Raw genomic sequence first — 19986 nt, forward strand, 5'->3', positions numbered from 1 at the left:
ATGAGTATTTCCAGGGTAAATTTGCAAAATATAATAAACTCTCTTCCTCAAAAGCAAAGCCAAAACATTTATTTAGGACATCATTAGAATACCAGGAGGTAAGAGTTAACAGGGCACTTATCACTAATGCAGGGAGTGCCAAAATCTTAAACATTCTTTCAAGCTTCCCCACAAAAACAAGTTCCCCTAGATAAATTCTTCCTCTCCCCACTCACAGCTTGCTTCTCTCTCTCTGCTTCCTCTCTCTCTCTCTCTCTCTCTCTCTCTCTCTCTCTCTCTCTCTCTCTCTCTCTCTCTCTGCCATGGGCAAGTTCCTCCCAGTCTGAGCTCCATGTGACCCAGGTTCCATGTGACCACAGGCTCCATGTGTTAGGCCTATTAGGTGTTAGGTGGGGAAGATCATCCTATTCTATTAACATTATAGGGCTCTGTTGTCCTGAACAGTATCCAATGTGATAGCTATTAATGAGAAAATGGTTGCAACAGAGAAGGACTGGTATGTGGTACGTAACCTGGCCAATGACCTTCATGGTTCTCCTCTGGGAGGAGGATCAAGAACAGTTTTCTTTCACCCAATAATGGAAACAATACACCATTATCGTCCTACCACAAAGGTATCTAAGTAGCCCTGCTCTCTGACACCTGTGGGTAGGATGGATAGCTAAGACATCCACTTCCCCTGCAAAGTGACTATTCTCCATTAAAATGAGCATTGTGCTGGTCACTCCCACTGAAGTGAAGACTCAGTAGGCCTTAACTGCCTCTTCCACATGCTAATATGGAATGGGAAGGCAACCAACTGAGTCAGGATGCAAGGTCCATTAATACAAGTGAAATTCCTTGGGAATCTAAGCACAGGAGCCCAGAGAGACATGCCAAGAACCATTAAAGAAAAGTTATTTACTTTGGAACTCCTCCCAATAAAAAAGAAACCCAGTAGTTCACCAAGCTCTTTAGTTATTGGTGGCAACAGGTGCCTCCTGTTGATTTTTCTAAGGCTCCCTTACTAGGTGACAAAACAATCTGCTACCTTCTCCTAGGGCTCTGCACAACAGCAAACCTTTGAACAGGTACGAGAAGCCATCAAAGTGACTGCTCAGAGGAACCCAAAAGGGTCCTCTCTTCTCTCATATACCAGGCACACATTCATCAGAGGCTGATGAAAGGGACTGCCACTGGCCCTGACAGTAACTGATAATACACTCACAACTGACCCACTCTTTTTCCTCCAAAAACATGCCCAGGGAAATAATGGTTTATCTACTTAGTCTTCCCCTCTATAATCCAGCAACAGGGGGCTGTGAATACTAAACTCAAAGGCCATATTCCTCCAAATCATAAATTTCTGGTTTTGCCTGCCTGGAGAAGTAAGTCTATGGCTGTTCTGGCACATCAGTCTCAACGCCCACCCAACAAAGAGCCTTCACAGACAAAATCTTCAGATGACACTATTTATCACCAGCCACCACTAGCTTAGAAATTCCCAAAATGAATCCTGCTAGGAAATTTTGGTATAGACATCTGGGAATGATAGGTGGGTACCAGACATAGTAGCAGCTGGCATCGGGAATATAGTTTGTGCAGAGTATAGCTGAAGATGGGAAACTAGGTTACCCAGTTTTACAGGTAACCAGAGCAAGAATGTATGTAAGCATGCATGTATAGTTATACGTTCATACATATGTATACACATACACACACACATACACATATATATATACAGAGAAATATGTATGCCTATATGTATGCATGTACACGTGTTGTATAGTATCAATGTCTGCCTGGAAAAGAGAAGGTATTGGGATATTATATGAAATTAGTTTAGAAGCACAGATGGAGCCAGATTATGAAGGGTTTTAAATATCCCAGATACATATACAGACTTAATGCTGTGCCTGGACCATGAGAGCCCAGTAAAAGCTTGTCAGGCAACTAGGTGGCACAGTAGATAGAGTGCCAGGACTGGAGTCAAGAAGACTCATCTTCCTGAGTTCAAATCTGGCCTCAGATACTTCCTAGCTGTGTGACTGTGAGCAAGTCACTTAACCCAGGGTTTGCCTCAGTTTCCTCATCTGTAAAATGAGCTGAAGTAAATGACAAACCACCCAGTATCTGTGCCAAGAAAACCCCAAATAAAGTCATGAAAAGTAGTACATGACAAACAATTGAACAACAAATGCGTTACTATTGATCAACTGACATTCCACTACTCCTCTGTGACTCAAATACAACCTGTTGCCTCCTATGAAACTCCTCAGCTGCTTGGTCACAAGGTATATCAAAATGTAACAAACTGCTGCAACCCCTGAAGACATGAAACCAGGAGCCAATATTCAAACAACAAGGCTCCTTTCTGTCAAGTATGAAGGTTTATGGAGTCATTTCTCACACTGTTAATAAAGAAAGGATTATGAAGCCGAAGAGTGGGAACATTGTGCCCTCTATTTTCCTCTGTACAGTGAAGGTGGCTGCTACCTTTCCCAGAACCAGACATTCCCTGTATGATCACCTTGTCTTCTTGCTCCAGCATGGCTTTTCCCATAGCTTCTGAGGGTTCTTTAAAATAAGAATTGGGTCAATGGGAATAAAAGGGGGATATTGTTTCCTTGATCATGGACAATATATTTTATCATGCTATTTAGCTAGGGTAGACCCAACAGCAAAGCCCCAGGATGTATATAAAACCCCTACCCTTAAGACTCTGCCCAGTTTTTCTCAGGTGAGTGAGAACATTCTACAGTCTATCTTCATTCACCTTAATGGAGGACTGGCATTCTAGAATTAAGACAATCTGTTCCCAGTTTACCAGTCCCGGCTATGCTCTCAGAAAAATAAGGAAGCACCTTCTCTACTTGTAACCAACTTTCTTTCTCCCTGTAGGACACAGCCTTCTAACAAGATGAAACCTGCCTTCTTTTTTCTGCTCATCCTCATCTCCCTTCTAGCACTGATGTTCCCTGGCCATGCTGACTGCTCCTTAGACTCAGTGGTGGAGAAGAAAATGCAGAAACCTCTTTGCAAATTAGGTAATAGACCTTGAGGGAATTGGGGTATGGAAACCTAAACTCAATATCTTAGACCCTAGCTTCAGCACCAAATCTCAAACCCAAATCTTACTCCAGTTCAGGACAATCTTCCTGTTGATCCCAGGACACAATCTAAAACCTTGAGTGTCTAATGTGGAGAAACAGGAGAGGTGCAGGAGAATGAGTAGGATTTATAGGGTAGCATTAAGCAAGAAACATCCCCTCCTCTCAGTGCTTGCCTTTCAGAGACTGGAAATCCAGGAACCCTCTATAGTACAAGTGTGACAAGTGCAGGCATGACCACCACTTGCCCTGCAGGTAAGTGACTAAAGATATTCCCTGACATCACTTCCTAATAGATCGTCTTCCTCCAGTTTACTCCTGTCCTTCCTCCATTCCAATTATTCTGCTGAATTGTGCTTATGAACTTATTAACCCCCTCCCCCAAATAGCTTTGCTTTGTGTCTCCATTGTCTCTTGGGTGTTGATGCTGGGGATCACTTGCTTCCCATTTGCTCTTTCACTCTTTTTCATTTCTTCCTCTCATATCTCCTATTACTCTTCTCTTTTCTCAAACCCTCTCTCCTAGCCTCTTCACCTCATCTTACCCTTCTTTCCACTCTATTTCCCTTCCCATTCCTTCACCCACTGTTGCAGTTTGGCATTAATGAAGGAACAGGGTAGGATGAACCTATGTAAGAAGAGTCCTCCCTTTCCCTGGCATCTAGGGGCTCAAAATGTTTCTGCCACCTCTTAGGGTCTGTAGTTACTGGCTGTATGTATGGCTGTGGTTCCTAGGATATTCAAGGGGAAAACACGTGTCATTGTCAGTACCCAGCCATGGACCAGACTAGTGCTAAATACTGCAAGAATTCCTAATGAAGGGAAGGTGGGAACATCACCACACTGGGCCTTGATGTTCTGACTTTGAATAAAATCATGACCCCAATTCACCCCTGATGTTGGCTCCACTCCTGACCACAGAATCTCAAGTTCTCCTTAGCTCAAAGCATTTCTATTTCCCCTATTTTTAGTCATAGTCTCTGTACCTCAATCTACCTCTCCTGTCATGTCTTCTGCCTTTCAGATGATCACTATTTACTACCCAATCAATGATGGGTGAATGTAATGAAGAACCTTTGATTGGGGCTGAATCCACGGTGTCTTATTATGCTCAGTGGAAGAATGTAACAGGAGGATGTATTACAAAACCACTGAACAGAAGGGAATCCAAATTCTCCTCTGGTTACTTCTAGGGCTACCATCTAAGCAACTCACTAGTGATTTCTCACAGCCACCTCACCCCCATTTAGACTATTATCATAGGACTGACTCTACATTACCATACAGTACCTAAGGTGATCCAGGATATCTTTGGTAGAAGCATATTTTGCTATAATATGGAGAATTTGGTTACATAAACTATAAAGAAAAGTGAGGTTTACCTCTTGAAAACCCAGTCCTACCTGGAGCCTTCTTTGTATCTGGTTTCCTTCTAAATAGAAAAGATTCTCAAATTGAATTGGAGATTTGAGATTGAATTGTGAACTACAGTCTATCTCCTGAGGAAGCATGGTAGCTAGCCAACTTGTGATGAGATACCTAGATGCTGGGGACAAAAGTTAACCCAGGAAGCTATCCCACCCTCAGTAAACTGAATTAAGTTTATTTTAGTGATACTGTGCTTCAGCTGATGTAACAAAAAACAGGGGTAGCAATCCTAATCTCAGACAAAGCAAAAGCAGAAATAAAGCTAATCAAAAAGGATAAGGAAGGAAACTATATCCTGCTAAAAGGTACCAGAGACAACGAAGCAATATCATTACTAAACATATATGTTCCAAGTGGTATGGCATCCAAATTCTTAGAGGAAAAGTTAAGGGAGTTACAGGAAGAAAAAGACAGCAAAAGTTTACTAGTGGGAGACCTCAGCCTCTGCCTCTCTGAACTTGATAAATCTAACTTCAAAATAAACAAGAAAGAAGTTAAGAAGGTGAATAAAACTCTGGATAAGGTAGATGTGATAGATCTCTGGATAAAACTGAATGGGGATAAAAAGGAATATATCTTTTTCCTCAGCAATACAAGGCACATATACAAAAACTGATGATGTACTAGGGCATAAAAATCTCACAATCCGGTGCAGAAAGGCAGAGATAGTCAATGCATCCTTCTCAGATCATAATGCCATAAAAACTACATGTAATAAAAGGCCATGGAAAAATAAATCAAAAATTAATTAGAAAATAAGTAATGTAATCCTAAAGAATGAGTGGGTTGAACAACAAATCATAGAAACAATCAACAACTTCATTCAAGAGAATGACAATAATGAGACAATCTCCCAAATCTTATGGGATACTGAAAAAGCAGTTCTTAGGGGACATTCTATATCCATGAATGCCTTACATGTATAAAATAGAGAAAGAGGAGATTAATAAATTGGGCATGCAGCTGAAAAAGCTAGAAAAAAACACAACTTGAAAATCCCCAAGTAATTACCAAATTAGAAATACGGAAAACCAAAGGAGAGATTAATAAAACTGAAATTAAGAAAACTATTGAACTAATAAATAAAACTAAGAGTTAGTTTTATGAAAAAAACAATAAAATTGATAAATCTTTGGTCAATTTGATTTAAAAAAAGAAAGAAGAAAACCAGATTACCAATATCAAAAATGAAAAGGTGAACTCACCTCCAGTGAGGAGGAAATTAAAACAATAATTAGAAATTACTTTGCCCAACTGTATGCTTATAAATTTGACAATCTAAATGAGATGGATGAATATCTTAAAAAATATAAATTGTCCACATTAACAGAAGAAGAAGTTGAATACTTAAATACCCCATGTCAGAAAAAGAAGTTGAATAAGCCATCAAAGAACTCCCTAGGAAAAAAATCTCCAGGGTCAGATGGATTTACAAGTGAATTCTGTCAAACATTTAAAGAACAGTTAATTCCAATACTATATAGACTATCTGGGGAAATTGGTGAAGAAGGAATCCTACCAAATTCTTTTTGTGATACAAATATGGTTCTGATACCTAAACCAGAAAGAGCCAAAATAGAAAAAGAAAATCATAGACCAATTTCTCTAATGAATATAGATGCAAAAAATTTAAATATGATTTTAGCAAAAAGAATACAGCAATTTATCATGATAATAATACATTATGATCATGTAGGGTTTATACCAGGAATGCAGGGCTGGTTCAATATTAGGAAAACCATCAGTATTATTGATCATATCAGCAACAAAACTAACAGAAACCACATGATTATCTCAATAGATGCAGAAAAAGCTTTTCACCAAATGCAGCACCCATTCCTATTAAAAACACTGGAGAGCATAGGAAGAAATGGAACTTTCTAGAAAATAATAAATAGTATCTACCTAAAACCATCAACAAGCATTATATACAATAGGGATAAGCTAGATGAATCACCACTGTTTTTCAATATAGTACTAGAAATGTTAGCTTTAGCAATAAGAGAAGAAAAAGAAATTGAAGGAATCAGAATAGGCAAAGAAGAAACTAAGTTATCACTCTTTGCAGATGATATGATGATATACTTAGAGAATCCCAGAGAATCAAGTGAAAAACTACTTGAAATAATAAACAACTTTGGCAAAGTTGCAGGTTACAAAATAAACCCACACAAATCTTCTGCATTTCTATATGTTACTAACAAAGCCCAACAGCAAGAGATAGAAAGAGAAATCCCATTTAAAGCTAGCGTAGACACTACAAGAAATCTGCCAAAACAAACCAAGGGACTATATGAACATAATTACAAAGCACTTTTCACACAAATAGTCAGATCTAAGTAAATGGGAGAAAATCAGTTGCTCATGGGTGAACTGAGCCAATATAATAAAAATGACAATTCTACCTAAATTAATTTACTTATTCAGTGCCATACCAATCAAACTATCAGATAATTATTTTCTAGAGCTAGAAAAAATAATATCAAAATTCATCTGGAAGAACAAAAGGTCCAGAATATCAAGGGAACTAATGAAAAGAAATGCTAGGGAAAATGGACTAGCCCTAGCAGATCTCAAATTGTATTATGAAGCAGCAATCATCAAAACCAATTGGTACTGGCTAAGAAACAGAGGGGTAGACTAGTGGAATACTCAAGACACAGTAATCAATGAATATAGCAATCTACTGTTTGGCAAACCCAAGGACTCCAGCTTCTGGGAGAAGAACTCACTGTTTGACAAAAACTGCTGAGAAAACTGGATAACAGTGTGGTGGAAACTGAGCATGGACCAATGCCTGACACCATACTCAAGAATAAAGTCCAAATGGATACATGATCTAGGTATAAAAACTGATACTATAAACAAATTAGGGGAGCAAGGAATAAATAACATATTTGTCAGATTTATGGAGAATGGAGAAATACATGACCAAACAAGAGATAGAGAACATTATGAAGTGCAAAATGGATAATTTTGATTACATTAAATTGAAAAGTTTTTGCACAGACAAACCCAATGACACCAAGATTAGGAGGGAAGCAGAAAACTGGGAAAGAATTTTTGCAACTAGTGTCTGTGATAAGGGCCTCATTTCTAAAATATATAGAGGACTGAGTCAAATGTACAATAATACAAGTCATTCCCCAATTGATAAATGGTTAAAAGTTATGAATAGGCAGTTTTCAGAGGAAGAAATTAAAGATATCTATAGTCATAGGAAAAAAATGCTCTAAATCATTATTGATTAGAGAGATGCAAATCAAAACAACTCTGAGGTACCACATCACACCTATCAGATTTGCTAACATGGCAAAACATGAAGATGATAAATATTGGAGAAGACATGGGAAAGTTGGAACACTAATTCATTGTTGGTGCAGCTGTGAGCTGATCCAACCATTCTGGAGAGCAATTTGGAACTATGCCCAAAGGACTACAAAAATGTGCATACCCTTTGACCCCACAATATCACTTCTGGGACTCTATCCCAAAGAGATCATAGAAATGGGAAAGGGTTCCACATGTACAAAAATATTTATAACAGCTCTCTTTGTGGTGGTCAAAAACTGGAAATCAAGGGGATGCCCATCAATTGGGGAATGGCTGAATAAATTGTGGCATATAAATGTAATGGAATACTATTTTGCTATGAGAAATGATGAACAGGAAGACTTCAGAGAAGTCTGGAAAAACTTATATGAACTAATGCTGAGTGAAAGGAGCAGAACCAGGAGATCTTTGTACACAGCAATAACCACAGCGTGTGAGGATTTTTCTGGTAGACTTAGTAATTCATTGAAATGCATGGACTTAAAAAATTTCCAGGACTGGCTTCCCCCGGAGGAGTGAGTGCCAGATGAGTTAGCATGGCAAAAGAAGATATTAGTGGAGAAGATGATCCAATAGAAATTCATGACTATCTGTCAACATTTGAGACTTCCCTTCATTTCATGTATAAATGCTAAAGATCATGATGTCAGTTTCTAGAAATGAGTTATTACAAAAGTTGGACCCACTTGAACAGGCTAAGTTGGATTTAGTTTGTGCTTATACATTGAATTCAATGTTTTGGGTTTACTTGGCCACTCAAGGAGTTAATCCCAAGGAACATCCAGTAAAGTAGGAAATAGATAGAATAAGAATATATATGAACAGAGTCAAAGAAATTTCAGACAAGAAAATGGCTGCCAAACTGGATAAAGGAGCTGCTTCAAGATTTGTACAAAATGCTCTCTGGGAAACCAAACTAGAAAAAGGATAAAAGTCCTGAAAAAAAGGAAAAATGAAGAAGTGAATCTTTGGTTTTGTTTGGTGAATATTCAGAAGTATTCCATATTAACTTTTGGTCCTGTCCCTTCAAAAATTGGTAGAAAATGAAAGAAGATTGTATTGAATTTCAACTGGAGAAACTAGGTTTAAATATATGCTGACATGACATTTTCCCTTGAAATTTGTTACATGATGTTCCCCCTCCCCTCTCCAATATTTTAATTGATTTTTCTAGTTCTTAAAAATTTAATATCTCATATTCATATTTTGCTAAGTACTAACCTGTAAATTATTACATTTCATCTCTGTGTTTTTTGTAAACATGTTTGCTATTATACGCTCTTATGAATTCCATGAATTCTGCAAGTGAAATTCAATATTATTAGTGTATCTGTTTTCAGTATATTGTGTTAAAAAAAGATGGAAACTAAATATTTCTTTATAGTACAGTTATTAAGATTATCTCTTTTTTGTTTCTAAGTATCATTGATCTTTTAAAAATAAATACTTGAAATATATTATAATATAAAGAGTCATCTATAGCTTACATCTATTTGTCCCAATGAATGTTTAAAAATAAATGGAAATGTTATTTAAATAAGAGTTGAGATTTCATACAGAGGACTAGATTTTGAGTAAAGAATCACAAATTCTTTGACCTGGAAAGAATCCCAGATGTCATACTTTCAACACCCCCATTTTACCAATGAAGAAACTACAGTCCAGAAGTGACCTGTTACCATTCCTTTACTCTAAAAGCTAGGGTTGTATCTTTATTGTTTTAATGACTCCTTTGAATAAGTTTTTTTTTTCAGATGATTCACAAGATAGTCATCCTGTTCATGGAAATTTTGTGTTGCAGAGGTTCCTATGAATAGTTAACCACAATGATTTGTTCTTGATTCAAAATACTTAGACAGCTATTGAAGCTTTCTCTCTTTTTTCTCTTTCTTTTTTTCAGTGCTTTGTCTATTGTTCCAATTATGTTTTCTTAGGTTACGTTATGGTAATAATTGTAAGTGTCTGTGTCAGGCAGAATCCAAACAGTATCCTTATAATTTTTCTCATTTTGATGCAATGTTTATTAGTGATAATTTTGTATTGAACTTTTCAATATCTCATGAACTTTAAACCCATGAACTTTGACTGTATATTTCCAATTAATGCAAATGTAAAAAACCCATGCCATCATATATAGGAATGCCAAGAACAGTAAAATACTTTAATTTTTGAAAAGGTGGTATGATTTCTGTGTGACTAATTCACCATATGTAACCTTGAATAAAGGGATTTCTTGATTTATAGAAACAAATATTGGAAATGGTCTTAAAATGTAATGGATTTTGTAAAGCATTTTGGGCTCTTTCTGTGACACATGATGAGGAAAGTATTAATGGAGACACAAATTCTGTTCTAACTGTAATGTCAGATGATCTGAAGAGTGGGAGAACATTTATAACTGCTGCATACTCCACCTGCAGCCTCTCAAATAAATTATTTTCTTTAAAGCAAAAAAAAAAAAAATTCCAATGGACTTGAAGCAAAACACCTTCCACATCTAGAGAAAGAACTGTGGAACTGGATCACAGATAGAAACAGAACATTTTCTTTTGTATTCTGTTTTGTTTTGTTTTATGATTTCTCCCATTCATTTTAATTCTTCTATGGAACATGTATTTAATAGGAATATACGTGTAGAACCTACATAAGTTTGTACGCTGTCTCAGGGAGGGAGCGAGGAGGGAAGGGGGAATGATGGGGAAGGAAGGAAAAAAATCTAAGATACATGGAAGTGATTGTCGAACACTGAAAACAAAATAATTTAATAAAAAAAAGAAAAAATATTCACAAGAAAATGTAAAACATCTCTAATTTCCCTAGAAATGACATAGTTTTTTAGGAATGACAAATTTTACATTAGTGGACAAGTATAACCAATATCAGATTGTTTAGCATCTCAGGGAAGGGGAAGGAAAGGGAGGGAGGAATAGAATTTGGGATTCAAAATTTAAAAAGAAAACTGAATGTTGCAAATTGTTTTTACATGTATTGGGGAAAAATTAAACTGTTATTAAATTTAAAAAAGCACACTCCACAACAACAACCACAGAGTGCAAGGAATTTTTCTGGTGGATTTAGTCCTTTATAGCAACGCAAAGACCTAAAAAATTCCCAGTGGACTCAAGGCAAAACACCTTCCACGTCCAGAGAAAGAACAATGGAATTGGATTGAAGAATGAAGCAGACCATTTTCTCTTGTGTTATATTTTGTCTTGTCTTGTCTTGTTTTATGGTTTCTCCCATTAATTTTAATTCTTCAGTGCAACATGACTAAGATGAAAATGCATTTAATCAGAAATGTGTAAAATCTATATAAGAATGCATGCCGTCTTGAGCGGGGAGAGGGGAGGGAGGACGGAAGAAGGGGAAGGAAGGAGTAAAAAATCTAAGATCTATGGAACGGATTATAGAAAACTGAAAACAAATAAAATAATTAATAAAAATAAGATTATTTGAGTGTAGGATTCCAAAGGGTGGCTCTGTAATTCACCAATCCTGTACTCTCAAATTCTTTTATTTTACCTTCTTTCTCTTGGCTTCGAACAAAATCATTTTAGGGGAATCTTGCTTTTGTCTCAGGTGAACTGAGGGCAAAGATAAGAAGCAAGTGGCTAAAATTTTGGGGAGGAATGAGGAGAGGTCTGGGGGGGGCAGTCATTGAGATAACCAGAAGCCAGTCAAGGAAGAGAAATAGAGGACAAGAATTAGAAAAAATCTTCACCTGAAGAGCTCTGGGTTGTGGCAGACAGTAGAGAATAAGAAATGGAGAAACCCCAGGTGGGATTGAAGATAGAAGATGCTTATAAAACCTTGAAATTGTCTTGTCTTTGGCAATTTCTATACACAAAATGCAGACATTTATGAAAAGCTGCAAAATGCTGTACTATAAGATAGGTAAAATAGAGGTATTCAGGTAAATTAACAGCCTGCTTGGCCCAGGTGAACACTTAAGCATGACTTTCAATTCCAGCCTGTTACATTCTCAAGCTCACTTTATTATCTCCCTTAGTGTTGATCTTTGGGAACACAGAATGATTTCTTGGGAAAGGGAGGTGTCCAGCTATAAATCCCAAGCTCCAAGTCAAAACTGCTTCTTGGAAGCCACCCAAACACTAAGCAAGTTATTTTGTTGTTTGGTCATTTCACTTATATCTGACTCTTCATGACCGTTTTTGCTGTTTGCTTAGCAAACATGCTGGAGTGGTTTTACCATTTCCTTCTCCAGCTCATTTTACAGATGAGAAAACTGAGGCAAAAAGGGTAAAGGACTTGTCCAGGGTCAAGGAGGTACTAAATGTATGAAAAGTCTACCTTCAGCCTGGTACTCTATCTACTCCATTTCCTAATTGTCCCAAGCAAGTTATTATACATCTCCCTAAATTCCATGACTGAATTTCTTTGAACTCCTTTCACTGTCCAGCCTAAAATCTAACTGCAAAAAAGGCTCCCATTCAAAAGACTTTTTAAAAAAAATTCTGTCTCAAAACTTGCTTCTTTGGTAGAAGTTAACACCCAGGGACTCGATTATTCTATAATCTGTAAGTCATTTCAGAGCAATATAAATTAGCATTCCAAATCTCACACTTGCACAATACATCCATAATATTAAGCTTTGTCTAGCTCAGAAATGGGTATGCCTAGGATTAGCATGGGATGATATTTTATTACAGGGATAAGATACAGTGTTAGACTCCTAGGCAAAATAGGGGAGCATTGACTGGATTGGCACTTTGAAGTCAACATGGATCAATAAAGCACCTTACCAACCATCAAAGTCATAACAAACACAGAATTATAAAATGAGAGTCTCCTTGGTCAATATGCTTGAGTTTTGTGTTCATTTATAGTCACTACATTTTAGGAAAGACATTGACAAGCTGAAGCATGTCTAAGGTAGGGTGAGTGTTGAGAAGACTGAGGAACACAAAAATTTCTGATGAAGGATTTTCAGAGAGAGGTAGCTAAACCCAGAGGCAACATCTTTCCTACCTAGAAGTCATCAGTGGAGGCTCTGGGACCACTGATATCCTCTAGAGCATAGTAACAGTAAGAACCAACCTAGGCCCTCCATAAGAGTTTGTAATGAAGAAATTTAGTCCTTCTGAGGACTTAATCAGTCCATATTATTAAGCAGTTTGGGAACAGGGGCAGACAGGGCAGCAGGTCAATAAGAGAACTAGGGATATTTGATTATCATACTAATCATTATACTTATTATTATACTTATCATTATACTAATTTTTGAAGATCCAAGGGAAACTGGAAAACCAGTTACATATTTGCTAGACAATAATATTCATTTTTATCTACATCATCAGTGCCTTGAATTTAATTGCTCATATTCATTGATGAATGTGTCAAGTACTAGACGTTTCAAGCATGATTTCATTTTACTATTTTGTTGTCCGTGTTTATCAGCTGTTGTGCTTGAATTATTTATATAGAGTCAGGAAGACCTGAGTTTGAATCCTTCCTCATTTACCATCTGTGTAACACTGGGAAAGTACCTTAACATCTGTAAATCACAGTTTTCTCATCTGTGAAATGGTCATAATCAAAGCACCAACCTCTCGAAGTGTTATAAGGATCAAATGAGATTAACATGTACAAGGTGCTATGCAAAGCATAAAGCACTGTATTAATTCCAGCTGTTACTAGTATTGTTACATATGTGTGCGTGTATATGTACATATACATTTTTATTAGCTATGAATAACTTTGCTATTTATATGCATATATGCAACTTTTATTCATGTTTCACTATAACTATATAGGTCAGTGATATTTTACAGTTTTACAGTGTATGTCATGCTTGTTTGTGTTCTGTGCATATCTATGAATTGCCTTAAGTTATGCATGTAATAAGTTGTATGTGAAGAGAGACAAAAACATTCTGTGGAGTAGACTGAGGTAATTGATTAATCCAATCCACCTCTACCCTTACAGTAACATTATTTGTACTTGTATTCTATTCCCATATTCTTTACCAAATTATAACCTCAATGAGGACAAGGATCTTCTCTTGTCTAGTATTCATAATATTCTTGACTAATATTTATAATATTCATGTCTCTTGCAATCGATGAACAAGCATTTATTAAGCATCTCCTACTTCCAGATACTTTCTGAAATAATGAGGATGCAAAGAAAAAAATAAGCAGTTCCTATCATCAAGAAACTTGCATTCTTTTAAGGACAAGAGAGACAATATCTGCACACATAAGAACCTAGGCATGTATGCTTTGTACACATGCTTCGTAAACCTTAAAAGTGCTACGCTGATTCTAGCTATGATTATTAATCAGTCAATGAATAAACATTTATTTAGCACCTACGATATCCCAGGCACTGTACTAAACAGTGAGGACACAAATGTGCAAAAAGAAAGAATGTTCCTGTACTCAAGGAACTTAAAATCTTTTTTTCATTTAATGGAATTTAATTATTTCCAATTACATGTAAAGATAGTTTTCAACATTCACTTTTATAAATTTTGAATTCCAAATTTTTTTCTCCCTCCTTGCCTCCCTTCCCCCTTCCTCAAGATGTCAAGCAATCTGAAAAGGGCTATACATGTACAATTGTACTAAACATATTTCCACATTAGTCATCTTGTGAAGGAAGAATCAGAACAAAAGGGAAAAACAAGAGAAAAAAAGTGAAAATAATATGCTTTAATCTGCATTTATACTTAGTACTCTCTGCCTCTCTGATTGGAGAATTGGTGGACAAAACAAAGAACTCCTCTCCAAGTCTCTCTTCACCATCCTAGTCATCCTACTTTAGCCATGCTTCTGCTTTTAAATGTCTTTCCTAAAATGTAGTGCCCAGAAATGAACACAAAACTCAAGTGCACAGACCAAAGAGATTCTCTTTTTATTCTTATACATTCATTATATTTCTCTTGTTGCTTGAATTAGCTTTGATGATTGGTAAGCTGTACTATTGATTCATATAGAATTCAAAGTGCCATCCCAGTCAATGCTCCTCTACTTTGCCTATGAGCTTAACACCATATCTTAGCCCTGTAATAAAATACCATCCTTCCATTATATGTCAAACCCAAGTATACCCATTTCTGAGTTATACAAAACTTAATATTATGGATGCATTGAGCAAGTGTGAGATTTGAAATGCTAATTTATATTGACCTAAAGTGAAATACAGGTAACAGAACAAAAATGCTAGAGTCTTGAATCTGCAATCTTATTCTTTCAATACCCAGGGAATGCCATTGTTCCTTTTAGAAATTCCACCTGTTTCTCAATATCACTACTAGTTTGGATAATATCTGTTATGATGTTTTCTGTGTATATTATCCCTAACAATATCATACCACTCACCACAATGATATTCTACCATTCACAGACACATACCATTACTGAGTTAATACATGAGCATTAAAGAGATGGGTTTTTTTAATGATAAGCAGGTGGGCACTGTTGAAAGCATTACACAAGTTACCAAATATGATCCAAACCAACTTACTCCTCGTCTTTCTGAGTTCAGATGTCTGAAATACACATTTGGGAATGTGTTGGAGCCAGTTCTAATCAATCCATGTTAAATTTTTGGTGTAAGAATTTATATCGTAGAAATAGGAAAATATTACAAATATGGACTTGATTTATTGTTTTGTTGATTGTCTAGGCATAAAAAGTGATGAAAATGCTAATAATTCAAATTAAATATAAAGTATGCCAAGCATATGTATATTTTTGAGAGCCAATTGTTAATTATTTACAGTATCCCCATGGATTTTATCAGATATATATAATATGTTTATATATATGCATAAGTGTATGTGTATGCACCTATATATATGATTATATATATGTGTTTATGTATATGAACTTCCATATTATATATAAAGGTGCGCATATATATAGTATATAATATTATATATCTTGCCTATATTCAATGTGATATATGCTTATATGAATACATATATGTATAAAAGGTATATATAACACAGGCACACATGTATATGTACATTATATATACATATATTTTATATCTATATATATGCGCATATATTCTGGATATATATGTGATTAGATAATCTACATAACTAGATGATCTACATAAAGATACAGACACATTTATATGTACATATGTGTATATGTATGTATACATGTGTGTATGTGTGTGTGTGTGTATACACACACATACACACACACGTTGAACAGTTACTATGACTGGACAATGATAAGGACTTGTTGTCCCTGTTTGCCCTTTGCATTCAAAGAGGATCTAATATCAGGAAGGTGATTCCATGACTGGCTAGTGAGTTAGATTCTAGCGAGAGAGGGCCGTACAAAGTTACCAGCCTCACATTCTTCTCCCGAGTCCAATAACAAGACACAGATTAGGACAACTGCTGAAGGTCCCAGATGCAGTGGAAGACCTTGACCTTTTTAACCTAAGGTCTTTTGGTTCCACTGTGACTGAGGCAATGCCCATTCAGTGATTAAGGTTAGGTAAGGAATTATCCAAGGAATGACCCCCTTTACCTAATCTTTACCTGTGGACCCTTCCTGGGTAAAGACCAGAACACAAACCATGGAAACAGTGACCATACCTCTCCCAGGTATGGTCACCTTAGAAGCTCCTAAAACTTGCAAACTTCCAGATGCAAACTATGCTATGCAAACTGAAGGATGAAAAATCCTAAAGCTTGGGATAGTGTCTCCCCACCTCCAGGTAAGCAGAGTCCAGCTTTATCCTAAAGTTCATATTCAAGAAGAAGTTGCAAAATGAGCAAACAACAACAACAAGTAATTTTACCATAAAAAGTTACTACAGGGGAAGGGAAGGATAAGACCAACTTAGAAAAAGACAACTATGTGAAAACAGCTATAAAAAAGGCTCAAAGAAAAATATTAATTGAAATGAAACCCAAAAAGAATTTCTGGAAGAGTTAAAGAGCTAAAGAGTGGTAAAGGAAAAATTGAGAAAAGAAATGAGAGTGACAGAAAAAAAATGTGAAAAGAGAATTAACAGCTTGGTTAAAAGAGGTAAAAAAACAACAACAACAAAAAAAAAAAAACAGAAAAAATATCACCTTAAAAACAGAATGGACAAAATGGAAAAAGAGGAACAAAAATTCACTAAGGAAAATAATTCCTTAAAAATTAGAATTGGGCAAGTGAAAGCTAATGACTCCATGAGACATAAAGACAGAATAAAATAAAGTCAAAAGAAAAAACAAAATAGAAGAGAATGTGAAATATCTTAATGGAAAACCAACTGACCTGGAAAATAGATCCAGGAGAGAAAATGTAAGAATAATTTGACTGCCAGAGAAGCCATGATCAAGGAAAAAGTCCAGACATCTTCTTTTAAGAAATGATCAAGGAAAACTATCCTGATATCTTAAATACAAAAGGTAAAATAGAAATGTAATTCACTGATCACCTTCTAAAAGAGATCCCAAAATGAAAATTTCCAAGATTTTTATACTCAAATTTCAAAATTCCCAGGTCAAGGAGAAAATAATTCAAGCAGTCAGAAAGAAACAATTCAAATATCATGAAGCCACAATCAGGATCACACAAGATTTAGCAGCCTCTACATTAAAGGAATGAAGGACTCAGAATTTGATATTCTAGAAGGCTAAAAAGATAGTACTAAGACCAACAATAATCAATCCAGCAAAACTGAGTGCAATTCTTTGGAAGGAAAATGGATATTGAACAAAATAGAGGACTTTTGGGGGCAGAGCCAAGATGGCAGAGTACAAAGACACACATACACAGGGTCTCCCCACACAGCCCATAAAATACCTGTAGGAAGGGACTGTCAACAAATTTTGGAGCAGCAGAATTAGAGAACAACAGAGTGGAGGAGATTTCCAGCCCAGGGTGACCTAAAAGACCCACGGGAAACATCGGTTGCACCAGACACAGAGCAGAGCATGGAGCCCAGCCCAACCTTGGCCACGCAGCACCAATGAGACTCCCAGAGGAGGACACCTTGGGGGCGGAATCTCCAGTTACAGCAGCTGGTCCTCAGATCTCTCAACCCACAGGTGCCAAAGGTCAGTGATGAGGTTTTTTCGGCCCGTGAGGAAGGGAGAAGGGCCTTCCCATAGCTCCAGCCTGAGAAAGCGGCCCACAGGGGCCACATGGGGCAGGAGGCAGCAATCTTAGAGGCAGCAATCTTAAAGGCAGCCCCTACATCAGCCTGAATAACTTGTTGGATCATAAAACCCCTGGGGGCACTGAGGAGCTGAGTCTTACCTCAGCCCTGTGTGGAGGCCCTGAGGGAGCTGGTCTTTGTCTCACATTGAATGGTGGCCCTGCCCATCTAGCTTATCTGAAAATTAGCCCCCATTGCTGACTTGGCAAAACAGGAGGCCAGGTGGCTGTGGAGAGGTAACTGCTAGGATTCTGGACACAAAAATCTCTCCCTGCTTCCAGATCAGTGTACATGCTGGATTGTGCCACCTTGGAGGAACTGAGATATTACAGATTCCCAGAGTATACCCTACTCTTGACAAAGGACCCAAAAGTCAAGTAACTGGTTGGGAAAATGCTCAAAAAAGGGAAAAAAAATAAGACTACAGAAGGTTACTCTCCTGGTGAACAGATATCTCCTCCCATCCTTCCTGATAAGGAAGAACAATGCTTACCATCAGAGAAAGACATAAAAGTCAAGGGTTCTGTATCCCAAACATCCAAAATAAATATTCAATGGGCTCAGGCCATTGAAGAGCTCAAAAAGGATTTTGAAAATCAAGTAAGAGAGGTGGAAGAAAAACTTGGAAGAGAAATGAGAGAGATGCAAGAAAATCATGAAAAGCAGGTCTACTTCTTGCTAAAGGAGACACAAAAAATTGTCTTTAAATTACCTTTAAAAATAAGCTAACTCAATTGGCAAAAGAGGTTCAAAAAGCCAATGAGGAGAAGAATGCTTTCAAAAGCAGAATTAGCCAAATGGAAAAGGAGGTTCAAAAGCTCACTGAAGAAAATAGTTCTTTCAAAATTAGAATGGAACACATGGAGGCTAATGACTTTATGAGAAACCAAGAAATCACAAAACAAAATCAAAAGAATGAAAAAATTGAAGAGAATGTGAAATATCTCATTGGAAAAATAACTGACCTGGAAAGAGATCCAGGAGAGGTAATTTAAAAATTATGGGACTACCTGAAAGCCTTGATCAAAAAAAGAGCCTAGGCATCATCTTTCATGAAATTATCAAGGAAAACTGCCCTGATATTCTAGAACCAGAGGACAAAATAAATATTGAAAGAATCCACTGATCACCTCCTGAAAGAGATCCAAAAAGAGAAACTCCTAGGAACATTATGGCCAAATTCCAGAGTTCCCAGGTCAAGGAGAAAATATTGCAAGCAGCTAGAAAGAAACAATTCAAGTATTGTGGAAATACAATCAGGATAACACAAGATCTCACAGCTTCTACATTAAGGGATCAAAGGGTGTGGAAAAGGATATTCCAGAAGTCAAAGGAACTAGGACTAAAACCAAGAATCTCCTACCCAGCAAAACTGAGTATAATACATCAGGGGAAAAAATGGTCTTTCAATGAAATAGAGGACTTTCAAGCATTCTTGATGAAAAAACCAGAGCTGAAAAGAAAATTTGACATTCAAACACAAGAATCAAGGGAAGCATGAAAAGGTAAACAGCAAAGAGAAATCATAAAGGATTTACTAAAGTTGAACTATTTACATTCCTACAGGGAATGTAGGAATATTCGTAACTCTTGAAAATTTTTTTCAGTATCTGGGTAGCTGGTGGGATTACACACACACACACACACACACACACACACACACACATAGAGAGAGAGAGAGAGAGAGAGAGTACAGGGTGGATAGAATAGGATGGGATCATATCTTTAAAAAATGAAATTAAGCGGTGAGAGAGAAATGTATTGGGAGGAGAGAGAGAGAGAAATGGAAAGGGGCAAATTTTCTCTCATAAAAGAGGCAAGTAAATGACTTTTCAGAGGAGGGACAAAGTAGGGAGGTGAGAGAAAAAACAAGAAGCTTACTCTCATCATATTCGACTCAAGGAAGGAATAAAATGTACACTCATTTTGGCATGAAAACCTATCTTACAATACAGGAAAGTGGGGGAGAAGGGGATAAGCAGGGTGGGAGGGATGA

General features: G+C 36.8%; 1 pseudogene; it reads left to right on the forward strand.

The window, feature by feature from the left end:
- Positions 1 to 473: 473 nt before the first annotated feature.
- On the forward strand, positions 474 to 3905 carry LOC140507953 (resistin-like beta; annotated as a pseudogene).
- The last annotated feature ends 16081 nt before the right edge of the window (positions 3906 to 19986 follow it).

This window comes from Notamacropus eugenii, chromosome 5 (assembly GCF_028372415.1).
Source record: "Notamacropus eugenii isolate mMacEug1 chromosome 5, mMacEug1.pri_v2, whole genome shotgun sequence".
In the NCBI taxonomy this organism is placed as follows: domain Eukaryota; kingdom Metazoa; phylum Chordata; class Mammalia; order Diprotodontia; family Macropodidae; genus Notamacropus; species Notamacropus eugenii.